Here is a 14,558-nt window from a genome sequence, read left to right as displayed (position 1 = left end):
TTTTTCTTTTTCTTTTTCTTTTTTTTTTTTTTTTTGAGATGGAGTCTCGCTCTGTCATCCAGGCTAGAGTGCAGTGGCATGATCTTGGCTCACTGCACCCTCTGCCTCCTGGTTCAAGTGTTTCTTATGCCTCAGCCTCCTCAGTGCCTGGGATTACAGGTGCCTGCCACCGTGCCCAGCTAATTTTTGTATTTTTAGTAGAGACAGGGTTTCACCATGTTGGCCAGTCTGGGCTCGAACTCCTGGCTTCAAGTGATCTGCCTGCCTTGGCCTCCCAAAGTCCTGGGATTACAGGCGTGAGCCACTGCACCTGGCCATCCATTGATTGTTCCATTCACTAAAGATTTCCCTGTAGCATGTGATGCTGTTTGATAGCATTTGACCCTTCTTTCAAAATTGGGGTCAGTCCCCCCAAACCCTGCCACTGCTTTGTCAACTAATACTCTGAATCCTTTGTTGTCATTTAAACAGTATTCACAGCATATTCACCAGGAGTAGATTCTATCTCAAGAAACCACTTTCTTTGTTCATCCATAAAAAGCATCTCCTCATCTATCAAAGTTTTATCATGAGATGGCAACAATACAGCCACATTTTCAGGCCCTACTTTCAGTTCTATTTGTCTTAATACTTCTGCCACATCTACAGTGACTTCCTTCACTGAAGTCTTGAACACCTCAACATCATTGATGAGGATTGGAATTAACTTCTTTCAAACTCCTGTTAATGTGGAGTATATATACATATACCTGTATATAACGTTTGTGTGTATATATAAAATGGGTTGGTATGTTGTCCTGCCCATAAAATACCACCCAGTGTGCCAACTGAAGTATATATAATTTAAAAATATTTATACTATATATGTTAAATATATACATAGACTGATTCATTTGTTTACAATTAATTATAGTTTATACTTTTGTGTTTATGAGATTAGAAGATAAATAGCTAAATGCAACTGTGATATTTAGAAGTTCTAACATACATTACAAATATTATTTCCATTAGTTTCCAGTTTGCCAGTAGAGACTGAGATTGTTTTTCATTCTTTGGATCTGTATTGACATCAAATTCATATCAATTGCAGGAAAATGTCCACATTGGCTAATACTTTCTTAATATGTGCCAGCATGTGCTTTATTATAGTTTCTCATTTACTGATCTGTAAGGTACTCTAATGTTCCTTCATTTTTATTTGATATATTCAATTCTCTTATATTTGTAGATGGATATATTTCTATCATTCTTACCAGCAACCGCCATGGGCTTTTAGTTACTCCAGGAAAATTAAAAAGCAACTTCCTCAACAGAGTGTCTTTTAGTTCTTATTATTTGGCAGCACAGGTAAAATGCCGATCTAAGTCAATTCAGTCACATCAGGTATTCTACAAATGGCAGTAGAGTAACACTTAAGGGCTGTGGCAATTCCCTTCAAGACTAGGAAATGAGTTCTGAAAAAGATGTACAGGAAGAGTCAGATTATGAACACGTAACATTTTAAAGACAAAGTTGGAAAATGGTCATCACAATGCTTTCTTTAACTGATGTAGAGATGTTGTTTGTAAGGAGATGTAGGTGTAAAAATATTTCATCCATTTTAGTCCAATGAAAATCAAAGGCAGAAGAAATAATTCAATCTATTTGTATATTCTTAAAATTCCATAAATATTTCCAAATTCCTAAATGTAATGCTATTGCCAAAATTATAACTTTTTAGAAAATTGACTTTATTTATTTATTTATTTATTTATTTTTTATTATACTTTAAGTTCTAGGGTATATGTGCACAACGTGCAGGTTTGTTACATATGTATACATGTGCCATGTTGGTGTGCTACACCCATGAACTCTTCATTTATATTAAGTACCTCTCCTAATGCTATCCCTCCCCCTCCCCCCACCCCTTGTGTCCAAGTGTTCTCATTGTTCGATTATCACCTATGAATGAGAACATGCAGTGTTTGGTTTTCTGTTCTTGCGATAGTTTGCTGAGAATGATGGTTTCCAGCTGCATCCATGTCCCTACAAAGGACGTGAACTCATCCTTTTTTATGGCTTCATAGTATTCCATAGTGTGTATGTGCCACATTTTCTTAATCCAGTCTGTCTTTGATGGACATTTGGAACATCAATGCAAAAATCCTCAATAAAATACTGGCAAACCGAATCCAGCAGCACATCAAAAAGCTTATCCACCATGATCAAGTGGGCTTCATCCCTGGGATGCAAGGCTGGTTCAACATATGCAAATCAATAAACATAATCCAACATATAAACAGAACCAAAGACAAAAACCACATGATTATCTCAATAGATGCAGAAAAGGCCTTTGACAAAATTCAACAGCCCTTCATGCTAAAAACTCTCAATAAATTCGATACTGATGGAACGTACCTCAAAATAATAAGAGCTATTTATGACAAACCCACAGCCAATATCATACTGAATGGGCAAAAACTGGAAAAATTCCCTTTGAAAACTGGCACAAGACAGGGATGACCTCTCTCACCACTCCTATTCAACATAGTGTTGAAGTTCTGCCCAGGGCAATCAGGCAGGAGAAAGAAATAAAGGGTATTCAATTAGGAAAAGAGGAAGTCAAATTGTCCCTGTTTGTAGATGACATGATTGTACATTTAGAAAACCTCATCATCTCAGCCCAAAATCTCCTTAAGCTGATAAGCAACTTCAGCAAAGTCTCAGGATACAAAATCAATGTGCAAAAATCACAAGCATTCTTATACACCAATAACAGACAAACAGAGAGCCAAATCATGACTGAACTACCATTACAATTGCTTCAAAGAGAATAAAATACCTAGGAATCCAACTTACAAAGGATGTGAAGGACCTCTTCAAGGAGAACTACAAATCACTGATCAACGAAATAAAAGAGGACACAAACAAATGAAGGAACATTCCATGCTCATGGATAGGAAGAGTCAATATCGTGAAAATGGCCACACTGCCCAAGGTAATTTACAGATTCAATGCCATCCCCATTAAGCTACCAATGACTTTCTTCACAGAATTGGAAAAAACTACTTTAAAGTTCATATGGAACCAAAAAAGAGCCTGCACTGCCAAGACAATCCTAAGCCAAAAGAACAAAGCTGGAGGCATCATGCTACCTGACTTCAAACTATACTACAAGGCTACAGTAACTAAAACAGCATGGTAGTGATACCAAAACAGAGATATAGACCAATGGAACAGAACGGAGCCCTCAGAAATGATACTACACATCTACAGCCATCTGATCTTTGACAAACCTGACAAAAACAAGAAATGGGGAAAGGATTCCCTATTTAATAAATGGTGCTGGGAAAACTGGCTAGCCATATGTAGAAAGCTGAAACTGGATCCCTTCCTTACACCTTATACAGAAAGGAATTCAAATTGGGTTAGAAACTTAAATGTTAGGCCTAAAACCACAAAAACCCTAGAAGAAAACTTAGGGAATACAATTCAGGACATAGGCATGGGCAAGGACTTCATGTCTAAAACATCAAAAGCAATGGCAACTTTATTTTTTACCGCAGTTTTTGATTCACAGCAAAACTGAGAATACAACACAGAGATTTTCCATATGTTGCCTGCCCCTACATATACATAGCCTCCCCATTATCAGTATTTCCCACCAGAGTAGTACATTTGTTATAACTGATGAGCCTACACTGACATATCATTATCATTCACTGTTGGCATTGGATGGAGGTATAATGATATTTATTTACCATTATAGTATAATAGAGAGTAATTTCACTGCCCTAAAATCTTCTATGATTCACCTAACCATCCCTCCTTTACCTCTTTCCTCAGCAAATGCTGATTATTTTTAGGGTCTCCATAGTTTTGCCTTTTCCAGAATGTCATATAGTTGTAATCACACAGTCCATAGGCTTTTCAGATTGGCTTTCTTCACTTACTAATATGCATTTACATCTCCTCCATGTCTTTTTTGAGGGGTTTTCATTGAGCTTTGAATAGATGTTTGATTCTTTGAGAGGTAATAAATTATAAAGTAAGCATATTTCTTCTTTTGTAAATTGCTTTTTTATGTCCTTGCATGTTCTTATTTATTATTTTTTAAAATTGACACATTGTAATTGTACATATTTTTGGAGTACAATTTGATGTTTCAGAATGTATATGTGTTGTATAATGATTAAATCAGGGTATTTAGTGTATCTGTCACCACATGAATTTATAACTTCTTTGTGGTGAGAACGTTCAAAAGTCTATTATCCCTGCCAAAAGTCATAAAGCATTTATTCTACATTTTATTCTATTAGTTTCACAGTCTTGGGCTTTACATTTAAATCTAATTCATTTTGAGTTGTTTTTTGTATATGATGACAGGTAGGGTCTAGTCTCACTCTTCTGCATATCGGTATCCAATTTTCCCAGTATTATTTTTTAAAGAGACTATCTTTGGGCTAGTGTTTGTTCCTGGCATGTTTGTAAAAAATTAGGTGGCTGTAGGTGTATAAATCCAAATCTGGGGCCTCGTTCTACTCCTTTGGTTTATGTATCTGCCTTTATGCCAGTACCATGCTATTTTGGTTACTATAGATTTGTAGTATATTTTGAAGTACATAGTGTGATGCCTCCTACTTTGTTCTTTCTGCTCAGGATTTCTTTGGCTATTCTGTCTCCTTTGTGGTTCTATGTGCTAATAGTGAATCATCTGAAAAAGAAATTTTTAAAAATCCCATTTACATAGCTACAAAAAAGTAAGATGCCTTACCTTAAGCAAGGGTGTGAAAGATCTCTACAGTGAAAACTGTAAAACATTGATGAAAATATTGAAGAGGACACAGATAAATGGAAAGATATCCTGCATTCATAGTCTGGATGAATTAATATTGCTAAAATTGCCACACCACCCAAAGAGATCCACAGATTTAATGCATTCTTTATCAAATACTGGTGACATTTTTTACAGAAATGGAAAAAAGGAATTCTCCATGTCTTGTAACGACTTGAGAGTTTACTTATTTTTAGTGCAACACTTTAACTTTTTAGTGGTTAATCCTTTAATTCATGTCCCCTGAGTAATCTGATAGGTTTCAAGCACTTGGGCTAAAGAAATTAAAACAGCTAAACAAAGTGTAAAAAGCCTTGAAATGATTGCAAAATAACTTGGTTGGAGTTCCTGATCTCACACTTTGCTCTTACCAACCCCTTGTGACTTTGAGCATCTCACCTTTATGGTTTTTTTTTTTTTTTCTGTTAAATAATGGACTATGAGAAAATTGTCTATTAAATCCTTTCAACTCCAGATATTTATGATTATTATCTGTATCAAGATAGGCTATGAGGCTGGGCACGGTGGCTCACATCTGTAATTCCAGCACTTTGGGAGGCTGAGGGGGGTTGAATTGCCTAAGGTCAGGAGTTTGAGACTAGTCTGACCAACATAGCGAAACCCCGTCTCTGCTAAAAATACACAAAATAATTAGCCAGGCATGGTAGTGTGCACCTGTAATCCCCGTACTCGGGAAGCTGAGGCAGGGGAATTGCTTCAACCAGGGAGGAGGAGATTGCAGTGAGCCAAGATGGCGCCACTGAACTCCAGCCTGGGTAACACAACGAGACTCCATCTAAAAAAAAAAGATGGCCTATGGTTTTGCATACAATGATTTACTAAAAGTATATGAGTAAATCATGCATATATTATTTATCATGTGAGAAGGGCAGGAGTCTGGGGAAAATTACCTAAATTATTTAAAATAATGGCTACATATTCATCATCATTAAAGCTAATTGAAGATAACCGGTTTTTTGAACATGACACTTTCCAATTAAAAGCCCTTCAGTGGCTACTTATTGCCCTTATAATAAAGACGGAACTCTTTAACCTAGCCTGCTAGTCTGTCCTACCACTACCACCACTGAACCCGTGTTAGCTGAGATAGGACAAATGTGTAATGACTTAAACACAATGGATGTGTACTTCTTGTGCATAGAGGGGAGAGGACTTCTGACATTGCCTCAGGAACAGAGGTTCTTCCTATCTTGTGACTCTGCCGTCCTGCAGGTACATTATTTAACTGACAAATGTGAAAGGGAGATGGGCTTGGCTCAGAAGTGACATACATCATTTCTGCTCACATTTTATTGGTGGGAATTTGTCACAAGCCACACCTAAATACCAAATTGAGAGAGAAGCTGGAAAATAGTGTTGATGAATGTCCAGGAAGGAGACAAAATGAATTGTAGCACACCGCTGGCAGATACTGCCACAGTTTTACCTCTGTCTTTAAGCCTCACTTAATTTCCTTCCCTATCTGGAATGCCTACACTCTCGTCACCCAGGAGCCCCTCCCTCTTCATCAGGCTCAGACTCACCCTTCAGATCTCAGTTGGTGGTGACTTCCTTTCTCTACTCCCATGACACTTTGCTTCTGTCCTATCTTTTACCCTATCATAATCTTTTGCCCAAACCTCACTGCAGTGCATTTTAATCATTTATGTTTACTCTGTGAAGTTCTAAGCTCCTTAAAGGTTGAGATAATATATGTTTTTAAAATTTTTCATGTTTGATTTACAAGTGATGGAAAGAGAAAGCCAGAATTAGGGAGAGAAGGAAAGAAAAAAATATGTAGAGGAATAATTGTGAGAGCTAGAAAAAAGATAGTAGATAGGCTGAAGTATCGAATCTCTCCCTTTTTTCCCTCATTAAATAGTTATTTTGGCTTGACATTGTCAGAAAAAAAAGGTTCATCATTCTATGTGGCTACACAACATGGAAAAGTAATATGATAATATTTTGTTATATTACTATAGAATATAACTTAATTTCTCTGTGATGAAAAGGAAACACTGATTCTAAAGGCAGGGGGCCGCATCTGAAAATATTTTCAGTGCCTCTTCTTGTCTTGCATTTCAGTAGTAGTCTTTCAAAAACAGCAAATATTTGTGGTCTTATTCACTTTTAAAGAATTCACAAGGGCTGCTCTAATCATCTTCACTGAATAAGAACTTTCTCCTTTTCACTGAGTTTCTCAGGCTGTGAGGTAGGAGGCTATATTAGAAGACTAGAATAAACATCAGGTTCATTATGGTTTTGCTTTTGAGATAATTATCTGGGGATTTGAAAACACAAACAGATGAACCAATCCTCAAAATACAGTGTACCTGTCTTTCAAAAATATCTTACAATCAGAGAGCTACAATATTTTCAAATGTCATATTTACAAATATAGGTATAAAATTATTTTGATGGTTTAATAGGGAAATGTATTGATAGAAATTGCTATGTGGTGAGACAGGTGTGTGGTCTTTCAGCAATAAATATGTAGAGAATTTAGCAATGTGGCAAGAAGTATCGCTGAAGCCCAAATTGTAATACATATTGGGAACCACATATAGAGGTTAGAAAGTAAATATAATGAAACATATTTTTACTATCATATAATGAATACAAATCAAATATTCTACCACTATGTGTTGTATAACTTACACTACTTGGCCTAATGGACTCTTGGAGTAAAGAAAGCACACAATAATTGTTGAGAATACATGGACACATAGAGGGGAACAGCACACACTAGGGGCTATGAGGGTGGAAGGTGGGAGGAGAGAGAGGATCAGATAAAATAACTAATGGGTACTAGGCTTAATACCTGGGTGATGAAATAATCCGTACAATAAACCCCAATGACACAAGTTAACCTGTGTAACAAGCCTGCACATGTATGTACCCCTAAACTTAAAAGTTTTAACAAACTAGTAAATTAGTAAAAAAGAAAACAAAATAATTTAAAAATAAGTTGAGAAGTGTTTTGTTTCAGATGTGAAATAAGATTTTTTTTATAATATATTTTGTGCCTCAAGATTTTACAGAAATAGTTGAGAAATACATATTAGAAAAAGTATATTAAGATATACGTTAAAAAATTAAAATTCAGACTTCATGAGTCACCAAAGTTTTCCACATTAATGTGTGAAGTCTACAAAATAGATTAGTTATGGCAGACTTCTATTGGCATTGCCCATAAGTATTCTATGCCTGGCATGGATTAAAAACTTAATGAAAAATGTCATTTTATACATGTACGTTTGTAAGTGCTAAAATTTAAAGAAATATAGGTAGTTATATTAGGGTTCTCTAGAGAGACAGAACTAATAGAGAGACATATATATATGTATATAATATATATAGACATAATATATATGTGTGTATAGTTCTGTCTCTCTAGAGAATGGTGTGACTTAAACACACATATAATATATATGTGCGTGTATGCATGTGTGTGTGTGTGTGTGTATATATATATATATATATCGGTCTCTCTATTAATTCTGTCTCTCTAGAGAACCCTGACTAATATAACATATATATATACACACACACACACACACATATATGGGGTTTATCAAGTCACACCATCACAAGGTCCTACAATAGGCCATGTGCAAGCTGAGGAGAAAGGACAGCCAGACCAAGTCCCAAAACTGAAGAATTTGGAGTTTGATGTTCAAGCGCAGGAAGCATCCAGCATGGGAGAAAGATGTAGACTGGGAGGCTAGGTCAGTCTTGTCTTTTCATGTTTTTCTGGCTGCTTGGTACTTTAGCTGCACTGGCAGCTAATTATGATGCCCACCCAGATTAGGGGTGAATCTACCTTACCCAGCCAGTTGACTCAAATGTTAATCTCCTTTGGCAACACTCTAACAGACACACCCAGAATCATTATTTTGCATCCTTCAATCCACTCAAGTTGACACTCAGTATTAACCATCACAAGTCCACCCCTTGTCAACTTGAACCCATAACATCACCTGAGATCATACACACTCTTCAAATAAAGACAATAATAAATCATAATTATGCCTAAGATAATACAACTATCCTTCATACAACCAGAAATGCACCAATCCCCAACTGAAATACTATTAAATAAAGTTAATGATATTTAAATGCTGGTATGAAGTCAATAAATATCATGTCACATGATAAAGGAAATAAAATGAAGATTTTTCTTAGTACAAGTGTATACATGCACAAACATATTTTTAACAGAAGTAGGAGGAAATACTCATGACAATTACAGTTCTCATTTCTGCAGCTGGTCACGTGGTCATAGCTGATATAGCTGATATTGATGACTACTTTCCTCTACGACCCATTCTGTATTCCCTTTGTCTTCAGCAATCACCTCAGCAGGTGGTGGTTTTTTCTTTTTGTTTTTTTTTTTTTTTTTTTTTTCCTGCTGAAGGACCCAAACTTTCATTCCTGAATGGTCTGGGCCATTTGTAGTCCTGCCTGGATTGGGCTGTTGTAGTTTCCCATTTACCTTAATCACAGAGTATGGTAATACTAAGACATGCCCTAACGGATCTCCTGTATTCCATGCATACTCTTCCCTACCTCCGTTGTGGAGTAGTAGACTGATTTCATCTTGATAGTCAGGGTCAATCACCCCAGCCAACACTGTAACTCCCTTCTTAGGCTGTTGACTTAAAGGTAGGAGGGGCCCAAAGTGTCAGGTGGCAATCTCAACTTCCAGTTTTATGGAATCATTGTTGTGTCTTCTGGTGGCAGCATGACTGCCTCTGGAACTAAGACCTCCAGGCCAGCAGAACATAATGTCGCGGGAACAGGAAGCAAACAATTTTGCTAATGGATCACTAGGGATGATAGTGAGTGGTGCCACCTGCACTTTCACCCCTTAATTCCTGGACCTGTGAATTTTGGCTAGAGAGAAACAATACCATATATTGACCATTGATTGGGAGCATACATGGCCTTCTGGAGAACTTTGCCCTAGGACTGCAAAATATTGTCACTTAGTTGGCATTGTAATTGTGACTTCAAAAAGTCATTCCACCATTCTATCAATCCAGCTGCTTCAGGATGTAGGGAACATGGTAAGATCAGTGAATTTCACGAGCATGAGCCCACTGCTGCACTTCTTTAGCTATAAAGTGAGTGCCTTCATCAGAAGCAATGCTGAGTGGAATACCATGATGGTGGATAAGGTGTTCTGTGAGTCCATGGATGGTAGTCTTGGAAGAAGCATTGCACGCAAAATAGGCAAATCCACAGTAAGTGTCTATTCCAGTGAGGACAAACCTCTGCCCTTTCCATGATGGAAGTGGTCCAATATAATCAACCTGTCACCAGGTAGCTGGCTGACCACCCCGAGGAATGGTGCCATATCAAGGACTCAATGTTGGTCTCTGCTGCTGGCAAATTGGGCACTCAACAGTGGCAGTAGCCAGGTCTGCCTTGGTGAGTAAAAGTTCATGTTGCTGAGCACGTGCATAACCTCCATCCCTGCCACCATGGCCACTTTGTTCATTGGGAGATGACAGTGGTGGCTGGGGAAAGAGGCTAAGTGGTGTCCACAGAATAGGTCTTCCTTTCCACTTGATTATTAATATCCTCCTCTGCTGAGGTCACCCATTGGTGAGCACTCACATGAGATACAAATATCTTCAGTTTTTGACCACTCAGAAAGTTCCATCCACATACTTCTTCCCCAAATTTCTTTGTCACCAACTTTCCAATCATGCTTCTTCCAAGTTCCTGACCATCCAGCCAAACCATTAGCTACAGCCCCTGAATCAGTATGCAATCACACATCTGGCCATTTCTCCTTCCATGCAAAGTGCACAACCAGGTGCACTGCTTGAAGTTCTGCCCACTGGGAGGATTCCCCTTCACTGCTGTCCTTCAGGGATGTCCTAGAAAGGGGCCGTAGTGCTGCAGCTGTCCACTTTCGGATGATGCCTGCATATCGTGCAGAAGCATCTGTGAATTTTGGGCCCTAATCTTCTACTCCTCTGTCAACTGATCACGGGGAACTCCCCATGAGCCCATCAGTGCAGGCTGGGGGACAGAAAGCAGGGTGGCAGGAGTGGAAACCATGGGTATTTGAGCCACTGTCTCAAGTAACTTACTTGTGCCTTCAGAACCCGCTTAAGCCGGATCACATATAGACCACTTGCATTTGATGATGGAATAATGTTGTTCATGACCCACTTTATGGCTAGATGGGTCAGAAAGCACCCAGTTCATAATAGGCAGTTCAGGTGGCATAGTGACTTCACAACACATAGTCAAATGTTCATTTTCCACCACAGCCCAGTAACAAACCAAGAGCTGTCTCTTAAAGGGAGAGTAGTTATCTGCAGAAGATGGCAGGGCCTTGCTCCAAAATCCTAGAGGCCTTCACTGTGATTCACCTATGGCGGCCTGCCAAAGCTCAAAACAGCATCCCTATCTGCCACTGACACCTCGGGCACCATTGGATCTGCTAGATCATATGGCTCAAGTGGCAAAGTAGCGTGTACAGCAGCCTAGATCTGTTGCAGAGACTTCTTCTGTTCTGGAGCCCGCTCAAAACTGGCAGCCTTTCAGGTCACTAAATCAATGGGCCAGAGTAACACACCCAAATGAGGGATGTGTTGCCTCCAAAATCCAAATAGGCCCACTAGACTTTGTCCCTTTTTCTTGATTGTAGGAAAGGCCAAATGCAGCAACTTATCCACCTCAGAAGAAATATCTCATCAGGACTCATGCCACTAGACCACCAGAAATTTTACTGAGTTAGAAATTCCCTGAATTTTCACTGAATTCATCTCCCATCCTCAATAAGTCCAGTGTGTTTGCTATTTCTTGCTCACTGGATCCAATCAGCATGTCATCTATGGCCCCCCAATAGGGCCAGTGTTATTTCTTGAGGAAGCAAAAAGTGGTCAAGGTCTCTCCGAATAAGATTATGACACAAAGTCAGAGAATTCATATACCCCCGAGGTAGGACAGTAAGTGTATATTTCTGGCCTTGCCAGCTGAAGGCCTATTGCTTCTGGTGGGCCTTATGGATAGGAATGGAGAAAAAGGCCCCATTTGCCAAGTCAATAGCTGCATACCAGGAGATGTGTTAAATTGCTCAAGCAATGAAACCACATCTGGTATAGCAGCTGCAACTGGAGTCACCATTTGGTTAAGCTCATGATAATCCACCATCATTCTCTAAGATCCATCTGTTTTCTGCACAGGCCAAATGGGAGAGTTGAATGGGGATGTGGTGGAAATCATCACCCCTGCATCTTTCAAGTCCTTGATGACGGCACTAATATCCACAACCCCTCCATGGATGTGATATTGTTTTTGATTTACTATTGTTCTAGATATAAGTAGCTCTAATGGCTTCCATTTAGCCTTTCCCACCATAGTAGCCCTCACCCTACGAGTCAGAGAGCCAATTTGGGGGTATTGCCATCTGCTAAGTTTGTCTATGCCAATTATGCATTCTGATACTGTGAAAATGACCACAGAATGAATCCAGGAACAGACTGGACCCACTGTAAGTCAGACTTGAGTTAAAAATCCATTAATTACCTGACCTCCATAAGTCCCTACTTTAACTGGAGGAGCACAGTGACGTTTTGGGTCCCCTAGAATCAACGTCAGCTCAGAGCCAGTGTCCAGTAGTCCCTGAAATGTCTGACCATTTCCCCTTCCACAATGCACAGTTACCTTGGTAAAAGGTTGGGGGTCTCCTTGTGGAAGGATGGGAGAAAGAGTCACCGCATAAATTGTTGGTTATGTGGAGGTCTCCTTCCTCAAGGGAACCTGGCCTCCCCTTCATTCAAGGCTTTCTGTGTTTGTAAACTGACTCAAGTCTGAAAATTGATTGAGGGGCCATGATACTCTGTTTTTATAATTTAAATTAATCTTTTATCCATTCGATCTAGCAGTTTTCTGCTTGCATAAGCTTCCTATTAATTTCACTTCTAGGAACACTGTGATTAATTAGCCAATGCCAGAGCTCTATGTAAATCATATCATTCTGATTGCCACTTTTCCTCTGCTGTCTATTACGGTAGCTATGCTCACCTTGCCTTTGATGGTTGAGTGCCATCACTTGGCCCTGCCACCTCAGGATCCAATTATTCCCATTGTATTTAAATTTTGTAGTTGAGTGACTGTGGTTTCCACAGTTAGATCTGACATACAGAGAAGAGCAATTACAAGACTCTTCAAAGATGCAGGTGCTGCCTTCACAAATTCATTTCACAAGGCATTGGTCATGAGTATATCTTTTGGACCCTCCTAGTTGGAATGAGCAGGTCTGAAGGGACTAATCCCTTCCACCATCCCAATCACCCAAGTCTTTGGATCCCTTCCTCTACATTAAACCAAGGGAGATCAGGCATTTACAGCTCACTCACAGTGGGCCATCTATTTTTTTTTTTTTTTTGAAGCGAAGTTTCACTCTTGTCACCCAGGCTAGAGTGCAATGGTGTGATCTTGGCTCACTGTAACCTCCACCTCCCAAGTTCAAGCAATTTTCCTACCTCAACTTCCCAAGTAGCTGGAATTACAGGTGCCCACCACCACGCTCAGCTAAGTTTTTTTGTATTTTTAGTAGAGATGGGGTTTCACTATGTTGTCCAGGCTGGTCTCAAACTCCTGACCTTATAATCTGCCCACCTCAGCCTCCCAAAATGCTGGGATTACAGGTGTGAGCCACCATGCCCAGCCACAGCCATCTTTCAATCCATGTTTCAACTAACCAAGCAAATAAACTCTTAGAACCATTTTTAACTCCTCAAGGTGCAACATTAAATGTAGAGTCCCTACTTGATGGGCCCAAATAAATAAATTCAGCCTGATCCAACTCTATGTTTCTTCCACCATTATTCTACATCCTTAATATCAATTCCCATGCCTGTTCTTCAAATTTCTGCTTATATAAATTGGAAAACTTGAGCAGTTCTTTTTGGGTGTAGCATACTTCCTCATGGGTAACAGTCTCAACCTCACCTCTAGAGGCCCACCAGGACGTTAGTCTAGTTATAGGTCTAGAAGCAAACAAGGATATTGGGGGTGGCTCCTTAGGAGAATCAACATGATCTTGTCTGGCAACTGCCTCAGGGGAGGCCATCACTGTTGTCTCAGGCAGTGCAGGGTTTATCTCCTCAGACAAAGGTGGAAAGGCTGATGGCAGTGTGGGTCAGGGAGGGGATGTTACCTCTACTGGAGATGGGGAAGTTGTTTCTTCTGATAAAAAAGGTTTATCAGAGTTTAGAAACTCAGTGACCCCCAACTTCATCAGAGTCCTCCCACACATCCCCATTCCAAGTTTCAGGGTAGGGTCCCATTCTTTTCCAATCAATGCCCTCACTTTAACAGTAGATACCTGACGAGGCTGTGCATGCCCCTTTCATTGTAGGTCGGCCACTCTCATGGTAAGAGCTTGTGTCTGTTTTTCCACAATTTCAGATAAGACTCTCACTCAGGGCAATCTTAGCAGATTTGAGGCTCAGTATCTGCTTCTGTAGCAGGAATTAGAATCTCTGAGTTCATTATTTTAATTTATCACTTTGTCCACTGAACTTAGGAATAACCAACCAGCTTTATTATGTCCTTGGTTCACCACATATGGTAAAAGGTAGTACAGGTAGAGTCACTAAACTCCTTGCCTCTCTTTAGCAGTGTATCAGAAGTATCACATGCATTTATTTTGCATAACTCTCTAAACAGTTCACATCAAGGACTATTAGCATGCTCCATCCTATTAGAAGTAGAGTCC

This window comes from Mandrillus leucophaeus, unplaced genomic scaffold (assembly GCF_000951045.1).
Source record: "Mandrillus leucophaeus isolate KB7577 unplaced genomic scaffold, Mleu.le_1.0 Scaffold1121, whole genome shotgun sequence".
Taxonomy (NCBI): Eukaryota; Metazoa; Chordata; class Mammalia; order Primates; family Cercopithecidae; genus Mandrillus; species Mandrillus leucophaeus.
The sequence above is the reverse complement of the archived record's forward strand: the minus strand, read 5'-3'. Positions refer to the sequence as shown.